The sequence below is a fragment of the Mirounga leonina genome, unplaced genomic scaffold (genome assembly GCF_011800145.1).
Source record: "Mirounga leonina isolate KUSES-001 unplaced genomic scaffold, KU_Mleo_1.0 Mir_151, whole genome shotgun sequence".
NCBI classification, from domain to species: domain Eukaryota; kingdom Metazoa; phylum Chordata; class Mammalia; order Carnivora; family Phocidae; genus Mirounga; species Mirounga leonina.
The window spans coordinates 68251792-68269087 of NW_023270377.1; the positions used below are offsets into that span (position 1 = coordinate 68251792).

General features: G+C 35.6%; 1 protein-coding gene and 1 pseudogene across 3 annotated transcripts in view; one reads left to right on the forward strand and one right to left on the reverse strand.

The window, feature by feature from the left end:
• Positions 1-17296, reverse strand: part of SLC4A10 (solute carrier family 4 member 10) — a 223040-nt gene that overhangs the window by 50379 nt on the left and 155365 nt on the right. The gene's annotated exons all lie outside the window — the stretch shown is intronic.
• On the forward strand, positions 1973-2856 carry LOC118012603 (annotated as a pseudogene).

Below are 17296 nucleotides of genomic sequence, written 5' to 3' on the forward strand. Positions count from 1 at the left end.
AAACTACAAAGCATTGCTGAAAGAAGGTAAGGACATGAATGAAAAGCTACACATGTGTTCATGGATTGGAAGACTTAATGTTGTTCAAATGTCCATATTACCTGAAGTGGCCTACAAATTTAATGCAATCCCTATCAAAATCCCAATGGCATTTTCTACAGAAATAGAAAAATATAATCCTAAAATTCATATGAATCCACAAAGGATTCTGAATAGTCAAAACAATCTTGAGAGAAAAGAATAAAGTTGGAAGATTTACACTTCCTGATTTCAAAACATATTACAAAGCTAGAATAATCAAACAGTATGGTACTGGCATAAAGACAGATTATAGACCAATAGAACTAAATAGAAAGCCCAGAAATAAACCCTCACTTACGCAGTCAAAAGATCTTCAACAGGATGGCAAGACTAAAAAGACAAATTTTAACATGAATGACCCTTTCATACTTAATGAAGATACTCAGACACTGGTCTAGGGACTAAAAAATAACAGGAGAGCTGCCAGTAGCATGTCTATAGTCTGAAATAAGATCATTTCTTATTTTTTTAAAGTGGAACCTACAGTGCTGAAGGGGAGGTGGGTGGGGGGATGGGTTAAATGAGTAATGGGTATTAAGGAGGGCACTTGTCATGATGAGCGCTGGGTGTTGTATGTAAGTAATGAATCACTAAATTCTACACCTGAAAGTAATACTACACTGTATGTTAATTAACTGGAATTTTTTTAATTTTTCTTTAAGATTTATTTATTTATTTATTTGACAGAGAGAGAGATAGTGAGAGAGGGAACACAAGCAGGGGGAGTGGGGGAGGGAGAAGCGGGTTTCCTGCTGAGCAGGGAGCCCAACGAAGGGCTCAACCCCAGGACCCCAGGATCTTGACCCGAGCCAAAGGCAGACGCCCAAAGACTGAGCCACCCAGGCGCCCCAATTAACTGGAATTTAAATAAAAAATTGGAGAAGAAAAAAGTAGAACCTAAAGTATTCACACTGATCTTGGATCCTCCAAACGAAGGTTTAGAGATTATACCTATGGTAGCCTTCAAAATACCCAACTGTGTCTACAAGATCTTGTTCAGAGTCTCTGGTTCCAATTTCACAGTTGTGCCCGGATTAGATGAAAAAGCAATTGTGAAAAAGCAAGGATTATAGGCCTTGAAATGTCTTGCTACTGTTCTGCTCATACAGAAATGAACCTGCCAAACTCTCTCTGTCTATAAATCAGTTTAGTAGTAAGGGGGAGTGTGTTCCCATGATGGGAAATCCCCCAAGTTGAACATTCTGTTACTCTGCATCAGAAAAAAAAGCCCAACAGCATAGGAGTTTGATGGGAAAACATTTTCATACTCTGAACGCTTGTTAAAAGTAAATTTATTAATGATAAAAGGAAAACTATAATGAAAAATAGGGAAAATAGGTCAAATTTCTTGTAGGAGTAACATAAGCGAGAATTAGCATTATAGTAGATGCGTACATTAAAAGGGAAAATGTGTGTGTGTGTATATACACACATATATAGAATTTTATTTGAAAGAATTTTAATAAAAAGGAAGTTGGGAACAAAACATTTACTAGCCCTTTGATCCCATTTAAATTACTAACAAAGGGCACATCAATGGAGAATTGAGGTTATTCATTTGCGTATTTTAGTGAAATCACTAAACAAGCCAGCTCTTCTGTTATCATACAGCACCTAAGAAAAACAAAGCAAATTGCTGGTTCTGACTCATTTGAATAATAGGCAAGTCAACTTAATACATAACTGATTCTGAAATAAGTTCTTCAAAGCTGTAACTCATGGCTTTACTTTGATTTACACCGGGAAAATTAATCATTCTTTTAAAAGAAGAATTAGTCACTGCTTAACAATTAAAGTACCAACACATTGGGAAAAAAAAGGGCAAATTGTGATGATGCCTTCATCTTGCCAGAGGACTCATGGAATAACTTGGTTTTTGGGAACCAGTACCATGGTGTCCACCCGTAAAACTGGCCCATCCATCCTCAACAGCAACCTGGCCAAATTTGGGTAGCGAGTGCCTCCAGATATCGACCTCCAGGCTAATTATCTGCACCTGGACATAACAGGTTTTTTTTGTTGTTGTTCACATCACCTCTGGTCACCCTGTGATAGAGTTTCTAAAAGTCGGTAGGCCAGGATCCTTTCTTCAGCATGAAGGGGATGGTGTCCAGAATGGAACACTGGGACAAAGCCAATGGTTGCAATAGGAGCCAATCAATCTACCTTTCATCTTGAGGATTCTAAGAACCCTGGGCCTTTGATTAAAGACACTTGGGAAAATGAGATGAAGGTTAGACTTGCCATCAAACTGGGAACTACAGTGGAATATTTAGCACCATGTGCTAATCAGATAGATACAATCTCATTTATGCGCTTGCAACCTGAATTTGGAGGGCAGAAATTTATGGGAGATACGATGTCCATGGTTCATCAGGGGGAAGACTCAGTGTCCATCTTTAGACATAGAGGTCAGTGCTGAAGTGGGTACGACACGATCCATGACTGCAGACATGGGTGCTAACGTGTCGGTATCTGGCAGTGCTATCATGAGGAGTGAACACCCCAGGTCTGTGATCGACCTGTCAAGATATTGGCTCAGAAGTGGCTCAGAAACATTCTTTTCATCAGCACGATCTTAAGGAGCTAATGTTTCTCCTCATGAAATTTTCCTCTTACTGGAAAACAAGAATGGTGGCCACCAAATCATATTGTGTGAGGCAGTGCTGCTCTCCTGAGCAACCCTTTATTCCAATGTCTAAGACCGATGGTGCAAAATGCTCCAGGGAGTTAGAAATTAGTGTGTATACCTACATTTTTAGTGATGGACTTTAAAGATTAGTGTGGTTAAAATATACTGTTTTTACTGGGAGACTTGATTTTTATAAAGAATAAAAATAGAGCTATATTAAGATTATAAACAGAAATACAAGGTAACTCTCCTACTGCCTAAAAAAGCCATATTAGCTATTAAGAAGTAATAATTTTCTGCATTTCTGAAAAGAATTTTCTGTTGTTTCCCATCTGTTTTCCAAAAGCGAAGGAAGTCCTTATGTTCTTCCTATTTCATGTTACTTGTGATTTGTGTATATGATTGACAATTTGAGTAGAATGGAACATAGGACAAATCCAAGCTTGGAGCTGGCTGGGTAGTATACCATAGTCTTCTTGCATCTAACGTCTATTTTTCCCTTTTTACACAATACTTAATACATAAAAATGTATAAAGCCCAGGAGTTTTCATGTGGTCTACTCTAAAAAATAAGCATTGATTTTATCAGGGTGATTTGTCAGCTTTGCTGAAGGGACAGATTTTTCAGTATTTTTTCTTCCCCTTTTCTTAATGCCGCCTAACCATTCTTAAGGACATCAAATAATGTTGTTGCCTGAGTTTTGAGTAGAAAGAAAATTAAAGCCTCCATTTGGAAATATTGAGCTGAATCTTGACTCATCCCTTTCAACCTATTTGACCTCAGAAAATCACACAACCTCTGTGAGTTTCTATTAACTCATTATACATCAAATGGAATTATAACAATTGTGCGGGGTTGTGTTGAGGCTTAGAAGAGGTACCATATAATATGTAAAGCTTCCAGTACTATTCCTAGAATTTAGTACTCAATACAAAGTAGCTATCATTATATAAGCTTGCCATGTGGGTTTTAAAGTACTTTGATACAATATTAAACCTACAAATCATTCCTATGACTAGTAGGACAGGTATCTTTGTCCTCATTTAAAAATGAGAAACTAGGGCCCCCTGGGCGGCTCAGTCTTAAGCGTCTGCTTTGGCTCATGTTGTGATCCCAGGGTTCTGGGATCGAGCCCCGCATGGGGCTTCCTGCTCAACAGGAAGCCTGCTTCTCCCTCTCCCACTCCCCCTGCTTGTGTTCCCTCTCCCGCTGTCTCTCTCTCTGTCAATTAAATAAATAAATAAAATCTTTAAAAAAAATAATAAAAAAATAAAAAATAAAAATGAGAAACTAAAGCTCAGCTGCAGGCTGGTATCAAGAAAAGGATCTAATAGGGCACAGGATTTCTGGTCTGTACTCCTTTTATAAATGGAGCCCTTGGGAGGTGGGGTGGGCAAAGGAAGCTTCTTTTATTTACCGCTGTCTTATTTCCAGTCTGATTTTATTCTGTAGCAAAGCCAGATGGCTGAGAATATTCTGGAACTATGGATATTGGCCTCAAGGATATCTATTATTCCAAGAAAGACCACGCAGGTTAGGCGATGACAAGGTAGGGCATTAATCCACAAACTGAAATATTTATAACTACGCTCAAAATTATATTTAGAAAAACAAATATGTACCAATAATTTTATTCTTCTAAAAATTCTTGTTATGTAAGTATGGTAAGAAATTTTGTAAAAAGGACAGGTATCTGCAGTCTTTTTCTCTGTATAAATTGTTAGAATTTTTTTAAAGTGTAAAAGTAAATCTTTAAATGGTCAGGTCTAGGGCCTCTAAACTTGTAAGGAAGAGATATTTTTCATATTTCTGAAATCTTTTAGATCCCTAGGGATGGTTCTGAAAATAAAGTAAACTGAAGGCAGTGAAGGGAGGCACAAACATGCCGCCTCCCTTTGTGCCCCTCCCCGCCCCGCCCCACTAGGATTCCCAGCTAACTAAGCATGTCGGAGTGAGGAAGCAAATGGACTGGAGAGCTGTTTGGATATCTGCCAAATAAGACTTCAAGGTCCTCCTGATAGATGGTATCTAATCCATTGATCAGAGATCCCTAACTTAGGGCCTTAGGAACAACATATGCCTAGCTTTAGACTGGCGTATGTTCCCTAAAGTCTCCTTCTTAGAATCATAAAACAATATTTAAACTCTACAGAGATTAATTATATTTACCTAGGTAATATATATGCTACGATTCAGGTTTCATCTGAACATACAGAAGAACTGCCTCAAATCCTTACAGAGCCTTATCACAAATTTCAAATAATAACATAAATGACTATTGCACAGTAGTGCTGCTGAAAAGAAAATGGTTAGTATTCATTAGGAGCAATAGTCTCTTCCTTGTTAGAGTAAATTAGTAATACACTGTCTGAATCTGTTACATCATGTGGCCAACATTCTTTTTTTTTTTTTTAAGATTTATTTATTTAGCTGAGAGAGAGAGTGAGCACAGGGAGGCGCAGAGGGAGAGGGAGAGAAACCCCAGCAGACTCCGTCCTGAGCACATTGCCTGAGGCAGGGCTCATCCCACAACCCTAAAATCCTGACCTGAGCTTAAACTAAGAGTCAGATGCTTAACTGACTGTTCATGTGGCCAACATTCTACTTTTTAGGTAGCTAACAATTGGAATTCTCTAAGTTGGTCGTCTTGTTAATTTAACTCATGAGAACAAAAAGGGCCCAACACCCTAGTTTAATAGGAAATGATCTGAATATTCTGAAAATCCGGTGAAAGTAAATTTATATATGACAAAAGGAAGCTAAAATGTAAACTAAAGAAAACATGGTAAGTTTCTTGCAGAAGTAAGGTAACAAGGGAGAAAGGTAACACTACAACAGGCGAATGAATGCATCCCTGTATAAAAGTGTGTGTATATACATACATGTGTGTGCTTTCTGTAGTTACTGTATATTATGCATACAGATATTATATACATACAGCTACCATTGCATGACAGGAGGCACTTTGTTTCGTAGTTTCATAGTTTGATTTCTACATTCTATAGATGGAGGAAACTGAGTAGTAACTTATTCAAGGCCATAGTGATTAGATTTGAATCCAGGTCTGCTTGACCCTAAAACCTCTGCTCTTTTTGCTATAATATGTTTCCTCCAGCGGTAACTTATGGCATTTCTATCAGCACAGCCAGAGGAGTGAGATGACTCCAGAACAAATTAAGTAATCTAATTACACTGTATGATCATCTCAGGTTCCCCTTTTCAGACACTCCTCCTGTAAGATATCTCCCCCTCCCCCCAACCCCACCAAAACACCCTGCAGCCCTGCCCTCATGCCCTGGCAGCTCCACATGTCCTACCACCACCTCTTTTGGCCCAACTATCCAGATTCCTATTTCTCATGGCCTCATCTAAACCTGGCCATGGACTGGTATCACATCTCCATTCACTTGGCTTGCTGTGTGCACCACTCCCTCAGGGTCAAGGTCTCTGTTTTCCAAAGTGTTTGTATTGTGTTATTGAGGACAGTGGCATAATGTGTTACTCCATTCCTGGGAGGATATTTACATTTCAACAGTGAAATGACTACATACTTAGAAAGTACTCAAATTTGTTCTGAAGGTCCTAAGCAATTTGGTATAAAAATATCAAGCTCATAGGAGAGACTTTTTTTTGGAGAGTCAGGTCTCTAAGTGGATGTTAGTCACTTACACCTCCTTGTCAGACCTACCTCTAGTTCATAATATTGCTCACCCACAAATCAGTTCCAAAAAGGAAAAATATATTTATCAAAGTAAAAGACTTATGTTATACATCTCAGATATCACCTATCACCAATCAAATCATTGTTCTTTCCTGAGTCTGTGCCTCCGATACTTGAAATCTCAGCAGTTAGTTCTCAGAGGTTCTACGCTTATACAGGAAATTTTAAAAAGTATCTGTACCAACCCTTGGGAGCTCAAAGAAGGCTTTGGATATTTAGATTTTATGTTCTTAAATGTCAAAAGCAGATATTCTAAGTAAATAAATCAAGATAAAATGAGAAAAAACCCACTTTTCTGTTCTTCACTTATACTGATGAACTTAGTCCAAATAACTCTAATCCAAAACTACCAAAGGAGAAGAAGAAGAATGAAAAGAAAATTAGAGTCAGCAATGTGAAGAGATGGAATATGAGTTTGGAATAAGCTCGGTTGTTAATTTTGTCCAAAATAATTTTTAGTAACTCTGGCCATAAGATGGAAGTATTAATGAAAAAAACTTCTTTAAGTGCATAAGATAGCCTGATGACTAGGACACTGGACTTTGGACTCTCCAGCCAGAATTCCTGTATCATTCAAATCCAAGCACTTTGTTGAGCAACCTTGGACAAGTTACTTAACCTCTCCATATTACACTTTTCTTAAAGTGGGGATAATGAGAGCAATCAACCACATGAGGGTATTATGAGGGTAAAATGAGTTAATATAGATAAAAGCACCTAGAACAGGGTCTGGCATGAGGAAATGCTAATCAGGTATTAGGTATCATCACTGTTGTTATTGTTACACAATTATCACTACTACCAGCTCACAGACTGGGAAGTTCAACAATCCAAAGGCAAAAAAATGGACAGTACCTGCATTTTTTTACATTTTTAAAAACACCAGTATAAAATGCCAATAATTTGGACTTGTGGTGTTGGATTGTGTGGCTTGAAATACACTTCACCAAACACATCCTCTACTTACTTTGCCCAAAGAAAAGCATGTGCTCTCTGCCATCTTATTTATATAAATGGCTACAGAGTGATTAGATAAACATTATAATTAAATGCCCTCATCCAGAAGTCTTTGTTTTTGTTTCAAGGCTAATGGAGGTGATCAGTCTCCCTTACATGAGAAGAGCCTGTGGCTGTCTTCTGGAAAACATAATTTGGTAGAACTCCCTTCAACATTATTACTAATTTTAGTTTCTGGGTTGCAGATGCTCTCCTTTTGTCTTTATAGTTATTATTAGTACCTTCCTGTGTGTACTGAACAATAATGGTTTGTGATTCATTTTTTTGAAGTCTCTTTATTGACTAAATTAGCCCCCAGAGCGCTGTATAGCAAGTTAGGTTTTGATATAAGGCATAAAATCAGAGAACTATGATCTATCTGAAGAAGTCAAACACATTTTTATGCCTATTCTTTCCAAAAGTATTTTGAGTTACCAAAATAATAAAATCACACTACAGAATATTTACAGAATAAAAAATTAAAAAGAAATCTCTCATAGTATTTCCACCAGTTACTGTAATATTTTTGGCATATTTCTGTTAGTAGTTCTTACATATATTTTCAACATATATGTAAGCATACAATGTCTTTAATCTTTTCTTTACTTTCCTTTTTTAAGGTGGGGAGGGGAGAGGGAGAGAGAGAATTCCAAGTACGTTCCATGCCAAGCACGGAGCCCGACACAGGGCTTGATTTCACCACCCTGAGGTCATGACCTGAGCCGAAATCAAAAGTCAGACACTTAACTACCGAAACAACCAGGTGCCCCTTTAATCTTTTCTATATAGGACCGTAATGAAAGCATTTTCTATGTGACTATGTTATTCTTCATAACTATAATTGTTAATGGATGCAACATGGTTTACTTACTCTTTCTTTATTATTAAGCATTTAATTTGTTTCTACCAAGATGACTCTTTAAATAACACAGTGGTAAGTCTTTTATGAATATATTTATTTCCACATTTTGGAATTTATTCTTAGAAGAGATTGTCTAAGTATTTATACTTACCTCTCTAAGAAATTATCTAAACTTATAGCTATTATCATGAAGAAAAGAACTTTTCAAAAATATGCAAAATAACTCTATAAAACACTATGACAGCTAGCTAATACTGAAAACATAAATTCTCCATTAAGTTCTTAAACTTGTTCTCATCTGAATTTCATTTTCACTCAAATAGCCATATCCTCTCCTTGGCTTCCAAATACATAACTTTGGAAGTATTTCTCACTCTCATGACATTCTACACCTTTATATGTTAGCACTTATGTCAACTATAATTAATCACTTCTTTGAGTAATGTTTAATGTCTAATTTTTTCACTAGATAATATGCTATATAAGAGCAGAGACCCCACTATTTTGTCACTTTTACACCAAATGTCTAGCACAGAGCAGACAATGTTGTTTATTCATTCACTGATATATAATGGTTTAAAATTATTTTGTGCAGAATACTTTGCTAACTGCTTTGGGGAAATACATAGAAATAAATGACCGTCTTTGTCTTTAAGGAGTTGTAATAATAATAATAATCCTTTACTATTATTTTTATTTTAATATGTTGTAGGAGAAAGTTCATAGGCTTTAAAACCAGATGGATTTGAGTTTGACTCTCATTTATCATTCATTGGCTATATGATATTGAACAAATTAGTTAACTTGTTGGAGCCTCATATTGATCATCTGTAAAGCAGGAGTAATACTTGTTCCACAGGTTGTATGAGGTTTAAATAAAGTCGTGTATGCAAAATTTGTTATAGTTCATATAAATTAGAAAGTACTCCATAATTTTTTGTTGAATGAATGAATAAAGCCTTGTCATTGTCAATTTTGGATTTTCTTCCCTTTTTTCCCCCTGGTTTATTCACTTTCTTCCCATTATCATTGTCTGAGTCAATAGTAAAGACTTAAACATTTCATACCTAGGTTATTGATCCTTGCTCCACTTCCTATGATCACCTTCTAATCTATTATCACATAATTCTTCCCAGAGCTTTGTTAATGCCCCAATTTTTTACCAGATAAAACTTACTACAATTTTTAAGGATCCTTGCCAGTTGGTTTCAGGAATCCATTCTCTCTATCTCAGCGGCCTCAACTCTAATTATGACCTGCTCATGCTGAACATATAGATACAATAAAGAGAGAGTAAAACATAGATATGCCGTATATAATAAACTCAAGTGACAGGTACAACAGAGATAGCATGACAACTTAGGGTTTATTTCTTCTATGAATATTTCCCAACTCCCCAGGGTAGTTTCTTACTTCTTCCTCCAGGCCACTGTGCATAGATCTAGTATAAATACTTACTACACTATGCTGCAATTATTTGAGTAGGCATTGCGTCTAGCTCCCTCCTCATTTGTTAGATTCAACAAACACTCAATGTGCAGCACAATGTACAAAGTGCATCTCTAGGCTCTTCTTGATAATCACTGAGCTCCTTGAGAGTGGAAACCATATCATACTAATTTTCATACTGTCAATGCTGACACAATACAGAGAAGACCAATGGATACTGATGGAATGAGCCAATGAGTGAGTGAATAAGAAAATGTATGAACAAAATGGCAAATCTACTTATTATACCTTAAACATTCTGCTCTATTCTACCCTTGAATTTTGTAGGTTGCTATTTTCTTGAAATGGGAATTAAATTTGGTTATAGGGAACTTATTTGATGAGCACCACCTGGCCCTAATTAGCTCATCTTTTATGACTTGCCATAGGATGAATTTCCCATCATAAGACTTATTCTTAGAAAGAAATTATAAAATAATGCATGCACACAATGCCAATTGAACACTTTGAAATATACAGAGAAAACAAGCCTTTTTTTCCTCACAATCCTATCTTCTGTGCTCCCCCCAAATATTATAGGTTTGGTACGTATGCTTCCAGATCTCTTATTTCCTATGTATTTCAAATATACTTCCTATGCATTTTTGAGACTTAAGACATTGTCTCTAGAAGGCTGCTCTCAGGGACTTACCTAAGGCCACAAAAAAGGATATTGGTGCAGATTTCTATCCCAATCTTTTAAGCCAAGTTATTACCAAGCTTCTTAAAAATAACAAGGTGATGTAGGGCTTCAATGTGATGCAGCAAAACTCATCTCTAGCCAAGATTTTTCTCTCTCCTTGTCAAATGCCTATTTATGGCTAATCAAAATAAGTACTTTTATGTTCTAACAAACTCTAAAATAAGAGTCCATTTTACCTCTACTATTATTCAAATATTTATGTTTTATCCCTCTATTTTTATATTTTTCATTTCCTATTAGAAATTAAAAACTGCTTGAAGATAATATAAAAGACCTAAATACAATAAAAATCTATCCAAACTCTTCTATATTCTAAATGCTAATCATAAAAATTACCTCGCCAGACCAGTGGCTTATAATGTAGTACAGTGTCAAAAGTGTTCAACTAGATGTTAGATGTCTTGGGTTTTATTTTTATTTTATAAAGATTTTATTTATTTGTTTATTTATTTACTTATTAGAGAGAGAGAGCACGAGTGAGGGTGGGGGAGCGGAGGGGCAGAGGGAGAGGGAGAAACAGACTCCCTACTGAGCAGGGAGCCCAACATGAGGCTCGGCTCTACCCCGGAACCCTGGGATCATGATCTGAGCTAAAGGCAGATGCTTAACCGCCTGAGCCACCCAGGGGCTCCAGATATCTTGGGTTTTAGCCCCATTTCTTCCACTTGGGTAAGTCATAAACCCTCTGAGCCTCTGGGGTTTTTTGTGTTTTGCTTGTTTCAGGTATTTTTTTTTTTTTTTAGCCCTAAATAGAGGTAATATTCATTCATTTATGCAACAAATATTCACTGAATATCTATTTTGTGCCAGGAACTGATTCAGACACTGGAAAAGCAGTGACCAAAACAGATTCAATTCCCTCCCTTCATGAACTGTTCACCGTAGAAGGGGAACAGACAACAAATTAGATTGATTAGTAAAGGTACCACTATACGTAAGCACAAAACTACATGCTGGTGAGGATGCAGATCAATGGGAACTCTTATACATTGCTGGTAAGGATACAAAATGGTACAACCACATTGGCAGTTTCTTATAAAGTTAAAATATACACTTTTTAACCCAGCAATCCTGTTTCTAGGTATTTACCCAAGAGAAAATTAAAATAAAGACCTGCAGGTGAAGCAATATAGCCCCAAAGCAGAAACAACCCAAAAGACAATCAACTTGTGATTGGATAGACAACTTGTGGTACATTTACACAGTGGAATACTACCCAATAACAAACAGTAATAAACTGATGCATGCAACAGTATGAGTAAATCTCAACAGCATTATAATAAGTGAAAAAAAAAAAGCAGACACAAAAGTTTCCATGCTCTATAATTCTATTTATGTGAAATTCTAGAAAAGGCAAAACTTCAGAGACAGAAATCATATTAGTAATTGTCAAGGGTTGTGGGTTGGGGTGAGAGATTGGCTTCGAAGGGGCATAAGAAAACATTCTGGGAAATGTTCTATAATGCTTCAATTATGCTGTTATTCATTTAAGGATATACTTAAAAGGGTGTATTTTATTGTATGTAAAAATGATGCCTTGATAAATCTTACTTTTAAAAATATAAGTAAATTATATAATACTTTAGATAAAGGAAGGAGAGAGAGAAGAGAGTTGAAATTTTAGATAGAAATTCCTCTGAGGTCTCTCTCTTTGACTTGCAGATGGCGGCCCTCTCACTGTGTTTTCACATGATCCTTTCACTATCTACGTGCCTCTCAGTGTCTCTGTGTGTCCAAATGTTCTCTTCTTATAAGCACACCAGTCAGATTTCATTAGGACCCACCTATATGACCTCACTTTAGCTAAATCACCTCTTTAAAAGCCCTGTCTTCAAATGTAGCTGCATTTGGAGCTCCTGGGGGTTAGGGCTTCTACATACAAACTTGGAAGGAAGACAATTCAGCCCATAAGACCCAGTGATATGATTTCAGAGTGAGTAGAACCATCTCTTTTATCCTCTAAAAGCTTGATTTTATAATTAAAAAAAAATTCTACTGTGGGGGCTTCATTCTTTTAGATATCAAAATTTTTTTTAAATGGAAGAAATAAAATTAGATCCTACTAATTCTCTTTAGAGCGAGTTCTAATAGACCAAGAAGACACCAGGTACATATGTAATGAAGAGATGAGCAACACAGTGGAGTGAGTAGAAGTAGCAGAACTGGCCTGGATGCAACTTCACAGAGACCAGCAATGAGAGTTCACTTACATGACATATTTCATTACCCTCCATGAAATATTTAGACAGTCTTGGGGAGAGATTGTTTATAAAAATAGTTTTTTGGGTGGTATATAAAAACTGAGAACTATAACCACAGAGTATTTTTATGAAGTAAACATCTTCCTTTCCAGAGTTGAGTGATACTTTCCTGTTGGTTAAAAAATAAATGTAAAGTGTGTGAGCTGAACACCTTATATTATCAAGAATTTCATATACAAAAAAATATGCTAAGCTAACTGAATTTGGTTGGTTTTATAAAATATCTAGTAGGAATAGCGTTCAGAGCAATTTACATATTAATTTCAATAGTTAAAGGGAAGTGTTTCTTCCTCCAAAACGAGTTATTAGCAATGTCTCTAAGCATTTATTCAGCATGACTAATACTATAAAGTATGTAGCAGTGACACTTAAAATATCCAGCAAAGGGAGATGAATGAATAAATAATGTAGCAACATTTCACTGAACAAGAATAATTTCCTCAAAATTTCCCAATAGGAATGGCAGATACCTCGAGTAAAATTATCAAATCATATACAAAGTGCCAACGCTGGCATTATACTCATCTCATGAAGAATTCATGGCAATGTGCCAGTAGGTGAAATATTCCATAAGCAGGATTCTCGTCCTGTTTTAGCCTGTAATCAGGTACCAAAAATGGATGGACACTGAATCAGGAATTAAGCTGCAAGTGCCATCTCTAGGAGTTGAAGCTCATGATTCACTTGCTAGATTCCAATATAATATATCTTAATTATCTTTAATTTTTTAAATAGACTTTATTTTTTAGAGTAGTTTTAGGGCCACAGGGATATTAAGCAGAAGGTACAGAGATTTTCCATATATCCCCTGCCTGGACGCATATATCACTTCCGCCATTATCAACATTCTCTACCAGAGTGGAACATTTGTTGTAACCCATTAACCACATTAACACATCATTATCATTCAAAGTCCATTGTTCACATTAGGATTCACTCTTGGTGTTGGACATTCTATGGGACTGGACACATTTATAACGACATATATCCACCATTATAGTATCATACAGAGTAGTTTTACTGCCCTAAAAATCCTGTTTTATTAATGTTGAGTTTTAGATGTTCTTTGGATGTTTTAGATAACTGTTCTTTATTAGCTATGTCTTGTGCAAATGTATTCTCTCAGTCTGTGGCTTGTCTTTTAACATTATCTTTCACAGAGCAGAAAATTTTAATTTTAATGAGATCCAGCTTTAGTTCTTTCTTTCATGACTCATAGCTTTGATGTTGGATCTAAAAAGTCCTAACTAAACCCAAGGTCATCTAGAGTTTCTCCTATGTTATTTTCTAGGGTTGTTATAGTTTTGCATTTTACATTTAGGAATATGATCCATTTTCAGGTAATTTTTATGAAGGGCATAAAGTCTGTGTCTAGATTCATTTTTTTTGCATGTGGATGGTCCAGTTGTTCCAGCACCATTTGTTGAGAAGACTATCTTTGCTCTATTGTATTGCTTTTGCTTCTTTGTCAAAGATTAGTTGACTATATCTGTGGGGGTATATTTCTGGGCTCTCTATTCTGTTTCATTGATCCATTTGTCCATTCTTTTGTCAATACCTCACTGTCTGGATTACAGTAGCTTTATAGTAAGTGTTGAAGTTGGGTAGTTCCAGTCCTCCAACTTAGCTCTCCTTCATTATTGTGTTGGCTATTCTGGGTCTTTTTCCTCTCTATACAAACTCTAGAATCAGTTTGTTGATATTCATAAAACAGCTTTCTAGGATTTTACTTAGGATTGTGTTGCATCTATAGATCAAATTGGGAAGGACTGACATCTTGACAATATTGAGTCCTCCTGTCAATGATCATGTACTATCTCTCCGTTTATTTAGGTTTTTTTTATTTATTTCATTAGAGTTTTGGCATTTTCCTCATAGAGATCTTGAACATATTGTGTTAGATTTATACTTAGGTATTTTTTTTTTGGTGTGCTAATGTAAATGGTATTGTGTTTTTAATTTCAAATTCCACTTGTTCATTGCTGGTATATAGAAAAGTGACTAACTTTTGTATATCAACCTTGTATCCTGAAGCCTTGGTATAATTACTTATTATTTCCAGGAATGTTTTGTTGATTCTTCCAGATTTTCTACTTAGCAATCAGGTCATTTATAAACAAAGACAGTTTTATTTTTCCTTTTCAATCTGTATACCTTTTATTTGCTTTTCTTGTCTTATTACATTTGCTCAAACTTCCAGTATGATGTTGAAAAGGAGTGGTGAGAGGGGACATACTTGACTTGTTCCTGATCTCAGTGGGAAAACTTCTACTTTTTCACCATTAAGTATGATGTTAGCTGTAGGTTTTTCTGTATTCTTCATCATGTTAAGGAAGTTCCCCTCTATTCCTAGTTTACCAAAAGTTTTATCATGAATGGGTGTTGGATTTTGTCAAATGCTTTTACTGCTTTTATTGATATGATCATGGAATTTATCAACTTTAGTCTGTTGATGGAATGCCTTGTATTAATTGATTTTTGAATGTTGAACCAGCCTTGCATACTTAAATAAATCCCACTTGATTGTGGTGTAAAATTATTTTACACATTGTTGAAGTTGAGTTACTAATGTTTTATTGAGGATTTTTGCATATTTGGTTATGACAGATATTGGTCTGTAGTTTCCTTTTCTTATATTTTTCTTTGGTTTTTGTATTAGCCTAATGTTAGCCTTATAAAATGAGTTAGGGACTATCCTCTCTGCTTCTAACCTCTGAAAGAGGTTGTAGACAATTGGTATAAATTTTTCTGTAAGTGTTTGGCAGAATTCAACAGTGAATTCATCGGAGCCTGGTGCTTTTTTTTTTGGAAGGTTATCAGTTATCAGTTCAATTTCTTTAATAGATATAGGCCTATTCAGATTATCTATTTCCTGTGTAAGTTTTGGCAGACTGTCTCTTTCAAGGAATTAGTCCATTTTATCTAGGTTATCAAATTTGTGGGTTCATAGTATCACTTTATTTTCTTTTTAGTGCACATAGGATCTTTAGTGATGTCCTCTTTCTCATTTCTGATATTAGCAATTTGTGTATGCTCTCCTTTTTTCTTTGTTAGCCTGGTTAGAGGCTTATCAATTTTATCGATCTTTTTGAAGAACCAGACTTTGGTCCTTTAATTTTTTCCATTGATTTCCCATTTTTAATTTCATTGATTTCTGCTTTGATTTTTATTATTGATTCCTTTTTGCTAAGTTTTAAAATTAATTTGCTTTTCTTTTTCTATTTTCCTAAGGTTGAAGCTTAGATCATGGATTTGAGATATTTCTTCTTTTCTAATCCATGCATTCAGTGCTATAAATTTCTATCTAAGCACTGCTGTTATTGCATCTCACAAATTTTTATAAGCTGTGTTTTCATTTTCATTTAGTTCAAAATGATTACCTTTAATTATACCAGTGCAGTTCATTACACTGATTAACAAACCAGTACTTTCACCAATGAAAATCCATTTCCGAGATTCAGCAAAGCCTTAGTGTTGATTGAGATGTGGCTAGTAGATAGGTTTGTGGTAAACTTTTCTGGAGTTTAGGCTCTCTGCTTTAATGTTACCTGACCACTCTGGAGTTTAGACTCCTGATTAAAATACCAGCTACCTATGGCTGTGGGTTAACCTACACATACACATTACTGCAGTATCTGGGCTGAGATATTTTAATATAAATTGAAACATCATTATATTCCATTTTAAATATTTCAGATTGTATCCTTAAATCTAGGTCAATTCAGGAAGTGAAATGAGGTCAGTACTTCAAAGATTGTAAACTCTCTGACAATGTTCATCACATCTCAACTAAGTGAAATGCTGTGTATTTGATAAACAGCCTCATGACTGAGGCCATTCGATGTATCTTAAGAAACCAACATTTTTTGTTTATCACTCTCCCTCTAATGTTGGATGCTCATGTAAATTTCTATCCTTTAAAGCTATTTGACAAGAAAGAATGAAAGATAATTCTATTTAATGTCTGGAAATCTACAGTTACAGAGAAGGAAAATAGTAGCTAAAGGTGCATCTGGGAAGTAAAATTGTTGCAAGACAGTTAAGAAAGGTTTATTCATCTCTACCAACCCTCTTGGCCTCTGGAGGCAGAAAGATGAAGAGACATTAATCTAGTACACAAAAGGCTCATAATCCATTAGAAAAACAATGAGGATAAAACAGGTGAATGATAAACTTATATTGGATGCTCTTGCTGGTGAAGATAAGACTTTATCTTAATGATAAGAATTTAGTTCAAAGTGAGAAGGGAAAACAAAGATAGCAAGTGTTTGGATTAAAAATAAAGAATGAGATGGGTTGCCAGAAGTTTCTTTATTGAATAGTCATTTGTTGAGTGCCTATAATTATATTTATTTGATTCTAAGATGTCAGATAATCTATCAGCTTTTTAAAGGAGAAAAAACTCTATGTTAAATGTGTATATCAGTTGTAAGGGGCATTTCCAGAAATGTAAAAATATGAACATGCTCATTTTATGATACATGCAAAGCACTTTGCTAGGACAGCAAGTTCAAAAGCGTGCCTAACAGTCATGGACCTAGCATTACAGAG